The 15,820-nt window shown below is 39.2% G+C and overlaps 1 pseudogene; it reads left to right on the plus strand.

Annotated features, from left to right (window-relative positions):
- The first annotated feature begins 4,680 nt into the window (after positions 1–4,680).
- Positions 4,681–4,815, plus strand: LOC118897282 (annotated as a pseudogene).
- The last annotated feature ends 11,005 nt before the right edge of the window (positions 4,816–15,820 follow it).

Raw genomic sequence — 15,820 nt, forward strand, 5'->3', positions numbered from 1 at the left:
TACTGACTGTGAGCCCTTGAAGCTTGGGTATCTGCCCTGGAAGGCAATCTGGACAGAGATGACACCAGCTCTACGCAGACGGGAGAGAGGACAGCCTGTTTATAATACAAGGAATAGGAATCAAGCCAGAGGGCAGTGGAGGGAATCAAGTGGCCAGAGGGAAACACTGTTTCTTGCCAACATTTTTCTACCTCTATGCAAGTGGTCATCTTCAAAGACACTTCCTGTCAAGGTTACAATGATAGAAGGCAAAGACTGCCTTACCCCTGCATGCCATGGATACTCATAATTTGTATTAATAGGACATTATCAGCCCAGGTGCCAGGATTTGTGATTCACCAGGGAACAAAACAGTGGCACATGCTGGGTCGTTTTTAGCTTTCCAACAGTCCAAATCCCGGAGCTGTGAGTTCCTGCTCTGAGTGTGAGTAAGAAAGTTTTGCTGAGCATTCTCTGTCAAGGAGGCCTCCTTAAAGTCACAAAAAAACTAACAGTATAGTTTTTTCCAAGCCAAGTAATGCGGGCTATGACTGGGGATTTGTCAAGGAGAGATTTAACAGTTCCCTCTAGCCCAAGGGCATGATAAAGAAGGATCAGTAGCAGCATAGAGAATGGAGGAGAAGGAAGGAAAACACTCTTTAGCAACTCTTAGTTTCCGCTAGATTTTCAGCTTCTCCATAGAGCACTTTAGGAAGCCACAGAGGCATGTTGAAGATGTGTTGCAATTCATTCTTTTAACACATACTGGGCTCTTATTCAATAGTGCCTGGCCACGAGGACACTATGTGAGCGTGTAGGAGGTTACCTACACTAAAATAAGAGTGAGTGTAGAGACATTATCCCCCAAGGGAAAGATTTCTGAGATAAGACATGCACAATGATAGCAATTAGATAAAAAATTAGAGGAAAGGTGTTCTAAGTCCTGGGAGTAGCATATACAATGACCTATAGGGGAGTGAGAGTGTGGATATTCAGGGGAAAGAGGTTCACAGTGACTGGAGCACCAAACATAAAGTGGGAGCAGGATGGGTGATGATGGAGAGGTGGGAAGGGCCAGATCTGGTTCTTTAAGCCACATTAGCCCAGCAACTTACATCAGCTGAGTAACTGTATGAAGCTAACACTTTGTTTTATGTGTATGATTTTATTTACTATTGAGAACAACCCTAGGAAGTGGTTACTATTATTTTCCCCAGTTTTAAAGGTAAGAAAACTGTGGCTTAGTGAATTCATATGACCTGTCTGTGATCATTGTTCTGTGGTTAATTAATGAGAGCATCAGAATTTGAACCCAGGCAATCTGTCACCAGAGCAATCCTCAAGATTAAGTGATAAGATTAAATGACATAATTAAGTTGGAGTTCTAGAGCTGCTGGTCAAAACAAATCTTAACTAAGCCCACTGAGCCACAATGCTTTATAATTTGGTGAAAAGTATTACTAATATTGGAATTTAATTGTATAATTCATTCATTATTCCTTCAGTAATCAAGTCACCATATATTTGAGTACCTACAGTGTGCTAGCACTGCTGTAGGAACTAGGAATAAACCAGTGAACAGAACATGCCTTCACAGAATCTACAGCTCTAAAGAGAAGAGTCAGGCAGTTAACAAAAATTAACAAAAATATAATAAATGGGATTAGGGTTTTTTTTCAATGAGCAGAACTCTTTAATTTTAATATAGTAAAATATATCAATCTTTTCTTATATAATCAATCTAAGAATATTTTCCCTACCTTAAAGTCTAAAAGACATTAAAGTATATTTTCTACTACAGTTATTTCCTAACATTTTATTTTAAAAAATTTCAAATCTACAGAAATATTGTGAGAACAGTACAAAGAACCTCCATGTACTCTATACCTAGATTCAGCTAGATTCATAAATTGTTAATATTTTACATTATTGTTAATAATTTTACAAATTATTACACTACTGTTATTATTAGTTTACTGAACCATTTGGATATACGTTGCAGATATTAAACACCTCACCCTTAAATAGTTCAGCAAGTATTTCCTATGTTCTCCTACATAATCACTATATAATGGCAATACTCAAGAAATTTAACACTGATAGTGTTTTATTTTTCAGTATGCATTTTATATTCTAATTTCTCCAGTTGTATCAATAATGTCATATTTGGATTTAGGGTCCAATCAAGGTTCATATATTGCATTTACTTGTCATATTCTTTTAGGCTTCTTTAACCTAATACCCCAGCCTCTTTTTGTCTTCTATGACCCTGACAATTTTTAATAATCCAAGCCAGTTGTTTTGCAGAATGTCTCTTTATATGGGTTTATCTTATTGTTTCTCCTTCTTTAGATTCAAGCTAGTATGTATTCCTGGTCTTAGTGGCAGTCAAAGATCCTTGAGGAAAGTTTCCAACTCCTCTAGGACTTCTGTTAAAAACTCGAGTTCCTTTCCAGCCATTGCATTAATTTGGGCACAGATTAAGCTACTATAACAAAGATACCCTCAACTTCGGAGCTGAAACAAGATAGATTTTCATTTCTCTCTCACATAAAGTCCACAGGTGAGCGGTCTGCAGTCCTGGTAGAGTGGCTCTGCTCCATAAAGTCATCCAAGGACTCAGGGTCCTTTTATCTTGTTGTTCCTTCATTGTCATCCTCGAGTATCTGTTTTTCACAAAGTCAAAGCTTCCTCACTAGCACCACGTCTGCATTTCAGCCGCAGGAAGAGGAAAGAGAGTAAAGTGTATGCAATTTCCTTTTTTAAAGGATGAGACCGAAAAGTTGCTCGTTACTTCCACTTGTACTCATTGGCAAGACTCTGCATCTAGGCACAAAGGAGGCTGGGAAAGGCAATTGGTAGCTGGGAAGCCAACTGCTCAGCTAAAACTCTAGTGGTTATATTAGTAAAGGGAAGGAGAGAGTGGACACTCAGGGACCATTAGTGGTTTCTGCCACAGCCATCCACTAGGTTTTATTTCCTTTGGTGAAGACTCAATACATGAGCAAGTGGATTAACCTAACCATTTCCTTGGGTTCTTTTTCATGATACGTATTCAGATGTTTTCTTCTCTGGGGAGAGGTCTTCAGAATTCTCTTAATGCAGTTTTAAAATATAAAAAATACTCACTAAAAAAAAAAAATCATCAGACCTAATTTCCAAGAATGGAGTGTTGTCATCGCAAAAGGTTTTTGCATAGTTTCTCAAAGACAAACCTGATAATGATAACAAAATTAATTCAAAAAGCAGAAACAAATTGCTTCCATCCCAGAATCGAGGTGTTTGTCTTTTCATTCATTACTGGGGAATCTTGCAGGTGAGGGAAAGATATTTATTTGGTGGGCTTATTTCAAGTATAAAAAGCACAAAAACACTGAGCAGTAGCTATAGCATGTTAATGTCCACAATGACCTTAGAGGTTGCTTTAATTTATCTCCTCATTTTATATGTGATGAAAATTGTAGATGCCTCACAGCTAGTTAACTGTACACCAAGACTTGGAACCAGATTCCCTGACTCTGTTTCAGATGTCCCCTTCATGTCATACAGCCTCTCATTGATTTGGAGTCAGTTTCTCCTTCCTGACATATCTGACTCAGTTATTAGAGTCCAGGTAATATCTCTATCTCTTCAAAGTTATCTGAAAGAGAAGTGCATTTAAAAAAGCAGAACAAACAAACAAATAAACAAAACAATCACTGGAAGTATTTGTTTGAGTCATGCCTTAGAATCTCTTTTAAACCAAGAGAAGAACACTTGATACCTCAGGCCCAGCATATCTTAGGTAAGATAATTAGCAAATACTTGTTGCTTTTTCTAGGCAAGTATTTTTTTTCATTTTGAAATGGTTTTATATTTTAACATTACAACTATAGAAAAAAATGCAAAATCAGTATAAAGAATTTCAGCTTCTCCTTCACTTAGAGTCCCATTTACTAATGTTAAAAAAGAAGTAACAGGCCCCAAATGGAGTCATTTGTGCTAAGCCGCATGGCAGCAAATAGAGAGAGACCTAACACCTAGCCTAATTACAGTTTCAACCTCCTCCAAGAATGTAATTTTAACAGGTTAGTCTCGAATTTCCTGGTCAGCACTAGTGAGGTAATCCCTCAAGACCCCTTCCCTCCCCCAAAGGAGGGTGACCTAAACCTCAAACTATCCACTCTTTGCTAGAAATTTCCCTTTCTTGTCATTTTTCCGTCCATAAACAACTTTTCTTTTCTGTTGCTTGCAGAGCTCTTTTCTGTTTGCTAGATAGGATGCTGCCTGATTCATGTATTGCTGAATAAAGCCAATTTGATCTTTAAATTTACTCAGTTGAATTTTGTTTATTAATAGTTTTGGTGGCAATGGTGGGATTGAAGGATTCTTCTGGCAGCTTCAGTAACAACGAGAAACACAGGCATGGTACACCTTGAACCCTTTTGAGTTGTCTCTCTTTCTCACCATTTCTGAGGGCCATAGATAAGTTCCTTTCAGTTCTGAGCTCCACTCTCTTTACATCAAACTCCTGATCTAATTGGATTGCCACAGTTCCCCATTTGTTTGGAATCTCTCCCCAGACTCTCCCTAGATTCCACATTGGGAACTGCTAGCCAGAGTTGGATTGGGTCCAACTGAGCCAAACTAGGACTCCACAGAAGCCACTGCTCAGACCAGACTCCACTCACGTGTACACCTTGCTCTGTTTCCTCTGAAACCATGTCTGACAGATTTGATATGGCTGACACTGAGAAATCCAATAAATCAAAATTGAAGAAGACAGAAACATAAGAGAAAAACCCACAGCCTTCAAAAGAAATGATTGAACAGGAGAAGCAAGTAGGTGAGTCATAATGAGGCAGGAGCCTCCAATATGCACTGTACGTTCCACAAGCTTTGCCTTCTCATTTGACTTCTTGTAGCTGTTTAACTATGTAAGATGCAAAGAGGTTGGATCAAGTTCAAGTGACAGCGCTGCCCCTTTTCACACTAAAGAATGGAGAATTACTGGCAACAAAATCCACACCAGCCTCTCCCATCTGCCTGTCTGGTTGGCAGGGAAGGAAAGGAACTTGCATGTTGGTGAAAGAAAAAGCTGAGTGGGACAACAGTGAAACCTAGAGTAAAAAGCAAGCTGGTCCAAGGTGTCTTGCAGGCTATAAAATGCAGTTTAATCGGAATGCCATTGTTTTCTTCAAATGATTTTAATTATCAGAATGCATAATTTTTAATATGCAAATAAAAAGTTTTAAAACCTGAAAAGAACATGGACTTGGTCTGAGATCAGACTGGGTCTAACTTGAGCTGTTCTGATTCCAATAAGTGAAAGCTGTTGCTAATGGGAATCTCAGAAGCCAAAAAAAAAAAAGAAAGAAAGAAAAACAACAACAAAACCCCAAAAGCCCAAAAACCAAAAAACGAACAAACAAAAGACAAAACCAGCAAAACTAATGGGTATTAGACAAGCATTTAAGAGCTGTTAGAGCACTTGCCACCTAAGTCAAAGACTCTCATGTTGAGATAAGTTGGTCATGGAATGGGTTAGATTGATTCAAAGTCACCCACAAACCTCAAAAATTTATGTGCATTGAGGTACACTATAAAACACTGTGCTACCTCAACACATCAGCACATCCCTTTTAGGTACTAGTTTGTCTCTGAGGGACCCAAAGGCTCAGCTGGAAAGAAAGAGGTTCCCTAAAATTTATAGAATTAACTTTGCTACATTTCAGCACACCTGCTTATTTTACATCTAAGAATTATAGTCCTCGAAGCTGTAGATATCTACAAAAATGTCAAAATCTTACTAAAAACCACCTAGAATTACAATGGCCATTATGGGAAATATTCCAATTAGATAAGATTATTTATTTAAGGAGTGTACTTGAAAATAGTACAGTGTACTGAATCAAATAAACAGAATGGGATACCTAATTTAATTGGTATGCAGAAGCTTCTAAAAGGCTTCAAGAGTCCAAAATAGCTCAATTAAAAAAAATTTGTTGTAGAAGGCTAATGAAAAATTTAAGACACAAGAGGTTCCTGCAACCGAAGACAGTAAGACTGATGTGACTTCTACTACCTCCCCTATCCTCCTTTGTCTGAGTGCTTACGTTCTACTGATTCTCTATCTGAATTGCCTTTCCACTCTGAAGAGACCGTTACACAGTTACTTTTAAAAATAAAACCACCTCAAATTGCAGGTGATCTTCCGCAGATAACTTTCACTCTTTGGTCAAAGACTGAACTAAGGACCATAGGTAAAGACTTTCCTAAACCAAGGAGGATCCCCAAAAGCTTTCTGAAGAATTTAGAGTCACTGTCAGGGCCTATGACCCTGGGCTGCCAGATCTTTATCAGCTTGTGCACATGCTGGTAGCAGGTGGTAAAGCCCAAAAATGAATGCAGGAAGCAAAATGTCTTCTCAATCTTCAACATGGTCTCTGAATGGACCAGAAAAAGCTCACAAAATAGAGACTAATCTTTGAAAAGTCATTCCTAGAGTCTTCCTTGCCCACACTGATTGGCCTCTTATTCAGACTTGCAAACAAAAGAAAGATGTGGCAGATTTTAAGCCCATCTGAAAGTCCTCTTCCTGTGGCATTCTGAGTTCCATACAGTAAATGAGGTCATTCAACCTGCTCTAGCTGCACTATCTGTAAATGGATTATGAGATTAGTGTATTGATAAAAAGATAGAAAACAGGATGGGAGGCCATGAGTCTGACTGAACTTGCGACCATAGCTGAGAACTTTGAAAGCAGTTTGGAACAAGATCGTAAACAGAAAATAACTGAACTGTTAGCCTTACAGCTACAACAGCTCCAAGGCCAGAGACCTATATAACATCTGGGTTCCTTGAATTGCACGCTTCTAGGGGTTCATCATCAAAACACTGGTCCAAGGATTGATGTCTCAATTGTCATCAACTGGGACACTGGAAAAGAGATCGCCCTTGGGAATTCCCTGGTGGGCAAGTCTCCACGCTCCCAATGCAGGGGGCCCAGGTTTGATCCCTGGTCAGGGAACTATATCCCTCATGCATGCCGCAGCTAAGAGTCCACATGCTGCAACAAAGACCTGGCACAGCCTAAGTAAATAAATAAATATTTTTTTAAAAAAAAGAAAAGAGATTGTCCTCAAAGGCCCTATGCAAATTCTACAGAATCAACTCAAATGCTCTCATATCTTTCCCCAAAGGAGGATCCCTATATGGCCCCCTCCCAGAATTGACAGGACTCTGAGAAGTTCTCCAGTAAACTGCCTCTAGTAATTCCCTTAAACAGCCAAGGGGAAGCTAAAACTAAAATTAATGGGAAATTTTGCCAAATTCTGGTAGATACCAGAGCCACACTTTCTACTTTAAACCCCACTCTCATAGGACAACAAACCCTTCAAGAGTGAAAAAGAACTTTCCATATTGGGGGTATTTAATAAAATTCAGAGAAGACTTCTATCTCAACCAGTACAAATGGCTCTGGGACCTTTTACTGAAAAGCATTCCTTTTACTACGTGACACAGCCCAATCTATTATGCAGAGCTCTCCTTTCTAAACTAAAAGGGCTAATACATTTAGCAGCCAATGGAGACCTCATCTTAGAATTTCCTGACCAACCTGAATCTTATCTTTTATGTTCTTTACAATCTGTCTTTGACATAGAAGAGGAAGAACTCCAACAAAAATCCCCTAATTTAATGGAGGTGTCTGAAAATCTCTGGGCTACTTCTAATACTGATTTTGGGAGAATAAAAAGTGCAGAGTCTATAAAAATTCAAATAGATATGACTAAACCTCTTCCTAAATTGCCTCAACATCCATTAAAGCCTGAGGCCATGCAAGGCCACATACCAACAGTAGAAGACCTAATCACCCAAGGGCTAATCATTTCCTGTACCTGTCCCCCTGTAACATGCCAATTTTTCCTGTCTGGAAACCTAATGGGTGGGGATGGTGATTTGTCCAGGACTTGAGAGTTATTAACAAGATAGCTCTCTCCCTGTTTCCTAGTTGTTCCAAACCCAAACACCTTTTTCTCACAGGTTCCACCAGACTCAAAATGGTTCACTGTTGTGTACCTTTGTTTGGCCTTTTTCAGCATCCCTGTAGATACCTATTTGTCTTTGCTTGGAACAATCAGCAATATACCTGGACAGTCAAGCCTCAAGGGTTCACTGAGGCCCTTTGTAATTTTCCCAATTGCTCCACTGAGATTTAAGTACCCTCTAGTTCCCCAGGAAATTGACTCTTTTACAATATGTAGACAAGCCTCTTGCTGTGCATGTTACAAAAGAGACATCCATAAAGATTCTACTTATTTGCTACTACAGTTAGCTGAAAAGGGACATAAAGTCTCTAAAAAACAATTACAATGATCTCTAGACACTTTATTATCTAGGTCATAATCTAAGCACTGGAGGAATCCAGTTATTTCCAAAAAGCATTAAGCAAATCCAAGAATTTCCTAGGCCCACGACTAAGTGACATCTTTGTGGATTTCTGGGCCTGGCTGTTATTATAGGCTATGGATTCCTAGTTTGTTTCTATGGGCTTTCCTACTTTATGAACTTCCTAAAATTTTGCTCCCTGAACCCCTTCCTTGGGAAGATAAACATGAGCAGACTCTATAAAGCTAAAACAGGTACTGCAAAAAAAAACCTGCCTTAGGGCTACCTAACTATTCTAAACTTTTTATTTGTGCATGAGAGAAAGAACCAAGCCCTGGGAATGCTTATGCAGCACATGGCAATAAACATAGGCTTACTGCTTATTATAGCAGGCAGTTGATTCTGTTCCTCGTGATTATCCCAAGTGCCTTAAGGGTATAGCTGCATTCACAAGGTTAGTAGAAGCCTCAGCAGATTTAATCTAGGAATGACATTTATTAATAAACTCCACATGCTGTCCAAAACCTCCTTAATTCTGAATTGACTCAACATTTCTCCACAAACAGACTAAGCTCCTATGAGATCCTTCTGTTTTCACCACCTAATCTTCATCTTAAACATTGCAACGTTCTTAATCCTGCTACTCTACTACGCCTGCCTGACAAAGGTAAGCCCCAGGACTGTAAGGTAATAACGTCCCATTTAGGGACACTGCATCCTGATTTATGAGACACCCCTTTGATTAATCCTGATCTAATCTTTGTTGATGGGTCATACTGCAAAAATTAAAAAGGAAATGTCTAAGCTTGTTATGCTGTTACTACCCAATAGGAATTACTTGAGTGGAAAAATCTCTCACAAGCTAAATCAGCCCAACAGGCAGAGCTCCATGTTCTTACCAGAGAATGCCAGTTATCAGAAGGACAAACTGCTAATATTTATACTGATAATCAGCATGCCTTTGGGGTCATCCATGATTTGAGAGTGCTATGGAAACAAAGGAGTTTTCTTATGTTCACTGGGATGCCAGTCAAAAATGAACAACAAGCAAACAATCTTATTAGTGCTATTCTTTTGTTTTCTGAATTTGCTGTTATAAAAATTGAGGCTCACACTAAGAAGACTGCACCTGAGTTATCAGGGAGATACCCTAGCTGTCTTTCATGCAAAGGCAATAGCAGAATCTTTAAAGTTGTGGCACATGTGAATGAAGTCCATGACCCCTATTTCCCAGACTTTTGCCATCCTGATGTCCTTGCAACATGGCAGCAGCCTACTTCTGAATCAGAGAAATTAAGATGGGCAAACAGTGGTTGTAATTTCAATGAACAGTCTGGGCAATGGGAAGCCCAAGACAGCTGCTTGGTTCTTCTCAGATCCCTGGCAAACCTCATTTTATGTTTTTTGCATTCCTTTTTCCACCATGGTGCATTCAAAATGGCTCAAATTTTGAATAACATTGGTCAGGAGACTTCTATAAAGTTACAAAAACAGTTAGCCACCAATGTTTGACCTGACAGGTCCACGTTCCTGGAAAAATTGTTTTTGTTCCCAGAGGCCTGAGACCTCCTCCTTCTGAACCCTTTGAACATCTGCAGCTGGATTTCATTCAGCTGTCACTTAGTATGGCTTATCAATATATTCTTGTCATTGTATTTATGTTTTCTGAATGGGTTGAAGCCTTCCTTTGCTGCTAAGCCAGTGCCCTCACAGTGGCACAGAAAATTTTAGAAAATGTTTCCTGCTCGGGGTATACCTTCCACAATCTCCAGTAATTGAAGCACCCACTGCACTGGGCAAATCACACAAGCCTTAACAAAAATGTTGTAAACTGCTCAGAATTATCACTGTCCCTATCACCCTCGATCATCAGGCAAGGTTGAAAGGACTAACAGGATTCTCAAACTTAAAATCTCAAAACTTGCTGAAACTACTGGAATCCCTTGGCCTGATGCATTGCCTTTGGTTTTGCTATTTGCTGTACACTCTTTGGGAAACGTAAACTCACTCTACAGGAGATAGTCACTGGCAGACCAATGTCCATTGGTATACACTTTTCTGCTGATCTCTTGTTATCTCATGCTAGTATGACTAGCTAGTATATGTCTTTAATGTCTTATGTTAAAGCCTATTATCAACAGGTTAAAAAAACTTTCCTGGATCCAAATTCAAAAGATCCTGTTGGTCACAGTCTAGAGTCTGGTGTCTGGTATTCTGGAAATGTTAGCAGAGGAGGACAGCCCTCAAACCCTTTTGGAAGGGACCTTATCCAGTGCTCCTGACCACTGACACTGATGGGAAACTAAAAGGTATTGAGCCTTGAGTACACATCTCACAGCTGAAAAAGGGTCCATCTGACATCTGGTCCTGTGCAGACACTGGATCAAATTGATAAGGAAAAGATGTAGCTGACACTGAGGTGGACTACTTCTGCCCAAGATGCCAGATCAAGACTCATACTCTATTGAAACATGGAAACTTTTCTTCTTCTCTTTCTTTCCTTTACTCTGGCATTGGCCTGGAAAGATAATACCATCATCTACATCTCACAGGCCATTGCTAAGTGGAGTAAACTTTCAGGCTGCTAGATCTGTCATCAAAGATTCAAATTTATCTATGATGCTAGGAACCCCCTGGTCCTCCTTTGATCAATTTATTTTTTACTTCCAATGTCATCACAAATATGACTGACCCCTCTTGGAAATCTTTTATCGAGTTCAACTTTTTTTTTTCCTTTGGCTGCGCCACACAGTATGTGGGATCTTAGTTTAGTTCCCCAACCAGGGATCGAACCCATGCCCCCTGCAGTGGAAACATGGAGTCTTAACCACCGGACCGCTAGGGAAGTCCCCTGAGATCAACTTTTACGACCAGAACATCCAAAGCCTTGTTTTTACTTTTCTCTGATTATAACTGTACTTGCCTAATTAGACATAAATATGTACATAAATCTTAGTACACATGCACACCCACATTCTCATAATTATCTAAATCGGATCTTCCCCCAATCACAAAATGATCTCACCAGCAGCACCCTTCTTTGCAAGGTATTTAGAATAACTTTTTATTTCAGGCTAAGAGATTTACTTTCCAAGTGCATTGAAAACCTTACTGACCCCTGGCAAATGCAACAATCCCTGCAAATCAATCCAATAACAGTGCCACCTTAATGAGAATCATTTATGCCCCGACAAGGTTTTTATTTTTAATTTATTTTATTGAAGCATAGTTGATTTACAATGTTGTGTTAATTTCTGCCATACAGCAAAGTGATTCAATTATACATATATGTACCTCCTTTTTCATATTCTTTTCCATTATGGTTTATTACAGGATATTAAATGTAGTTCCCTGTGCTATACAGTAGGACCTTGCTGCTTATCCACTCTATATATGTTTGCATCTGCTAATCCCAAACTCACAATACATTCCTCCCCCACAGCAACCACATTTCTGTTCTCTATGTCTGTGAGTTTGTGTCTGTTTCATAGATAAGTTCATTTGTGTTATATTTTAGATTCCACACATAAATGATATCATATGGTATTTGTCTTTCTCTTTCTGACTTACTTCGTTCAATATGATAATCTCTAGGTCCATTCATGTTGCTGAAAATGGCATCATTTCATTCTTTTTCTTATGGCAAAGTAGTATTACATTGTACATATGTACCACATTTTTATCCATTCATCTGTCAATGAACATTTAGGTTGTTTCCGTATCTTGGCTACTGTGAATAGTGCTGCTATGAACATAGAGGTGCATGTATCTTTTTGAATTATAGTTTTGTCCCAACATAGTTTGTTTTTGTCTGTGGTGGCTGTCATTCTCCTTGGGCCCATGAATGCCCTGATAGCTGGTACATAACTGGGCAATGCCTCTTAGGTTATCTGACTGTGCCCCTAACTTCTCACAAATGAACTAAGACCACTCACTAGCTGACTCCCCTGAATTTATATCACCTAGTTAGAAAGACCCTACCAGGAGGAATTCATGACTCAGGATTTTCTTCCTTTAGCAGGGCCCTACTTCCCAAGTTAGGAGTGAATGAAAATATGATCAGGAATCTCTCTTTAATGCTTGAAAATATTGCAGAATCCACTGTTAAGACAATAGCAGCCCTACAAAAATCTTTAGACTCTCTGGTCCAGGTTATTCTTAAGATGGTCCTTGATTGTCTTTTAATGGAGCAAAGAGTTGTCTGTGCTGTGGCCAACATCACCTATGGTACCTGCATTAATACTTTTGGGGAAGTTGAAACTCATTTATATAAGATCACTGAGCAAGACACTTGGCTTAAAAATGTAACTCCTTCAAAAGGGTCTTTCCTTGACTTATTTGCTTCTGATTAACCAATCAGGGTCTTGGGGACCATGGCTTTGAAGTGAACTTCAGACATTGGGAGTTATTCTGTTTATAATAATCATAGTAGTCTCCCTGGCATGCTGTATCCTCTCAAAAACTTTAAATGTATGTTTACAGCCACTGACCACCAAGAAAATGATTTCCATAACACTAGAATGCCAGAAAAGAAATGAAGAGAATGACCAACTAAAAAAATGTGAACCTGAAGTCATGACCTGTGAATGCCAGAGATTCAACAAAATACATAACCTGTGAATACTACACAGAGGATTAACAAGATGTATGATAACTTCAGAGCAGTAATTGGGAGGGGCACTAATGGCTTAAATTTCAATCTCACCTCCCAGTTAAGCTAAGAGTCTGATGAAAAGGGGGAAATTGTTAAAAAAAAAAAAAAAAAGAAGAAGCAACAGGTCCCAAATGGAGTCACTTGTGCTAAGCCCCACATGAGCAAACTGAGACTTAACACCTAACCTAATTGCAGTCTCAACTTCCCCCAGGAATGTAATATTAACAGGTCAGTGTGGAATTTCCTGATCAGCAGTAGTGAGATAATTCTCAAAGACTCCTTCTGTCCCCCAGAGGAGGGTGACATAAGCCTGAAACTACCCACTTTTTGCTAGAAAGTTTCCTTTCTTGTACCCTTTCTGTCTCTAAAAACTTTCTTTTTTCTGCAGCTCAGAGGAGTGCCTCTCTATTTGTTAGATGGGATACTGCCCAATTCATGAATTGTTGAATAAAGCCAATTTGATCTTTAAATATATTCAGTTGAATTTTGTTTTTTAACACTACATCATATGTATTCTCCTCCTCCCCCTTTTCCCTTTATGTATAGGTATGTATGTATCCTCCCTCTCTCTCTCTCTCTCTCTCTCTCTCTCTGACATGGTGCTCCATCACCCCTAAATACTAGAGTGTGTATCTCCTAAAAACAAGGTTACTTTTTACATTACCACTCTATAACCCTCCCAAACAGGAAAATCAACATTGCAACAACATAAGCATCCAATCTGTAGGCTCCATTCAAATTTTCTAGTTGTCCTAACAACCTTTCTTTTTCCTTTCTGGTTCAGAATCCTACACAGAAACCGGTGCTGTATTTAGTTGCTATGGGTCTTAGCCTGTTTAGGCTGCTATAATAAAATACGGCAGACTGGGTAGTTTATAAACAACAAACATTTATTCCTCATAGTTCTAGAAGCTGGCAGTCCAAGATCAGAATGCTAGCATGGTTGGGTGAGGGCCCTCTTTTTGGTCACAAGTTATTCATTGTATCCTCCTGTAGGGGAGGAAAAATAATTTTCCCTCCACCCACCTGAGTTCTTGGCTGAGACCCCTGTGTAATATAAGACAGATTAACAGGGGAAAAATGTTTAATTATGTACATACCTATGGGAGGTCCACAATGAGAAGAGACTCAAAAGGCAGCCAGACCTTTGAGGCTTATGTAGCATCCTGAGCTAAGGAAAGGGGTAGGAGTCTGGGACTGCAAAGCGGGGAAGGCAATTCATAGGAAGACAAGAAGAGGAGATGTTTGTAAAAAAAAAAAAAAAAAAAAAGGCTGCCCTGCCATGCAGCTAAGTCTCTCAGGTGAAAAAGTTATCTCTGGTAATAGCTCTGTTCCTGAAAGAAGACTTCTTTCTAATGCAAATTTCCTTTATAAATTTAGACTTCTTTTGACAAAGGGTAACTTCTACTCTATTTTCAGAGCTTCTCTTGTGTCTGCAGTTTCTCAAAATAATCAGCTCAAAATAATCTTTATGCCAAAAAGGCTTATTTTGGGGTGTCATGTTCTATCTTTCACTCATGTGGTGGAAGGGCAAGGGAGCTCTCTCTGGCTTCTTTTATAAGGGCAGTAATTTCATGACCTAATCACCTCCCAAAGGCCCTGCTTCCTAATACCATAACACTGGGAGCTAGGATTTCAACATACAAATTTGAGAAGGCACAATCATTTACACCATAGCATCATGTTGCATAAGTTTCCTTCAGTCTGGAACAGTTCTCAGTCCTGCACTCATAGTCCTTGACAGTATTAAAAAGTTCAGGCTTTTCCTTCTGTAAGCTGTCCCTCAATTTGGGTCCATCCAACATTTCCCCTTACCAGACTCAGGCCATGCATGCTTGGCAGGAATCCCACAGAATGGCTGCTGCTCCCTTCTCAGTTTGCACATCAGGAGGGACACTATGTGCTTGATCAGAACTTTGTAAGGAGATAGTCCAATATTACACTCGTATTCTTTCCTCACTAAACCTCTACCCACTGAGGGGGAGTAGAATACCAAGATATACCTCTTTGGCAAAAGGGTTATCTTGTTGGTTATTTTTAAGAAACAGTAGACACAAGAGAAGCTGTGAAAACAGAGTAGAAATTACCATTTTGTAAAGAACATTTGCATCTATACAGGAAATCTCCATTTGTAAGAGTGTATCTGTCTCTGTACCAGAAAGATGAAAGAAGGCTATAAATCAGAAGAAACTCTTATCAATGGAAAAGTCACTTACTTAAATCTGCATAACAATCTTACCCTTATTTACTGTGCTTTTCCTGATAACCTCCTATAACTGCCTCTACTCCCTCCCCACTGCCTAACATTTCTTTTGTCTTTAATCAAAGATGGTATTTAAGGTTGTGTCTTGGGCCATTTCAGGGAGTTTCTCAGTTTTTCTCTGTATTTCCCATGTATACAGGAGGTATACATGTTATTAAACTTATGTTTGTTTTCCTCTTATTAATTTGTCTTATTATAGGGGAGTCTCAGCTGAGAACCTAGAAGGGTAGAAGAAAAATTATTTTTTCTCCTCTATGCAGAAACTTCAACATCCATGGATGACTCCTGCCTATATCAACTACAACTATGATGGTTTACAAAGAGGGATTTTCTATTTCCATCATCACTTCCACATTTATTAAATAATAGTCTACTATAAGGGATAGCTCTTACCCCCCCCCCCCCCCACACACACACATCTATTTATCTACTCATTTATATCAGTTAAAACACATGATTTCTTATTTTACTCACTGGTTTTTTTACCGACTCCAAGCTCTCTCTGCTTGCTGCACGACAGGCCAATAAATTGGGAGACGAGGTACTGAGGCAAGGAA

Source organism: Balaenoptera musculus, chromosome 6 (assembly GCF_009873245.2).
Source record: "Balaenoptera musculus isolate JJ_BM4_2016_0621 chromosome 6, mBalMus1.pri.v3, whole genome shotgun sequence".
In the NCBI taxonomy this organism is placed as follows: Eukaryota; Metazoa; Chordata; class Mammalia; order Artiodactyla; family Balaenopteridae; genus Balaenoptera; species Balaenoptera musculus.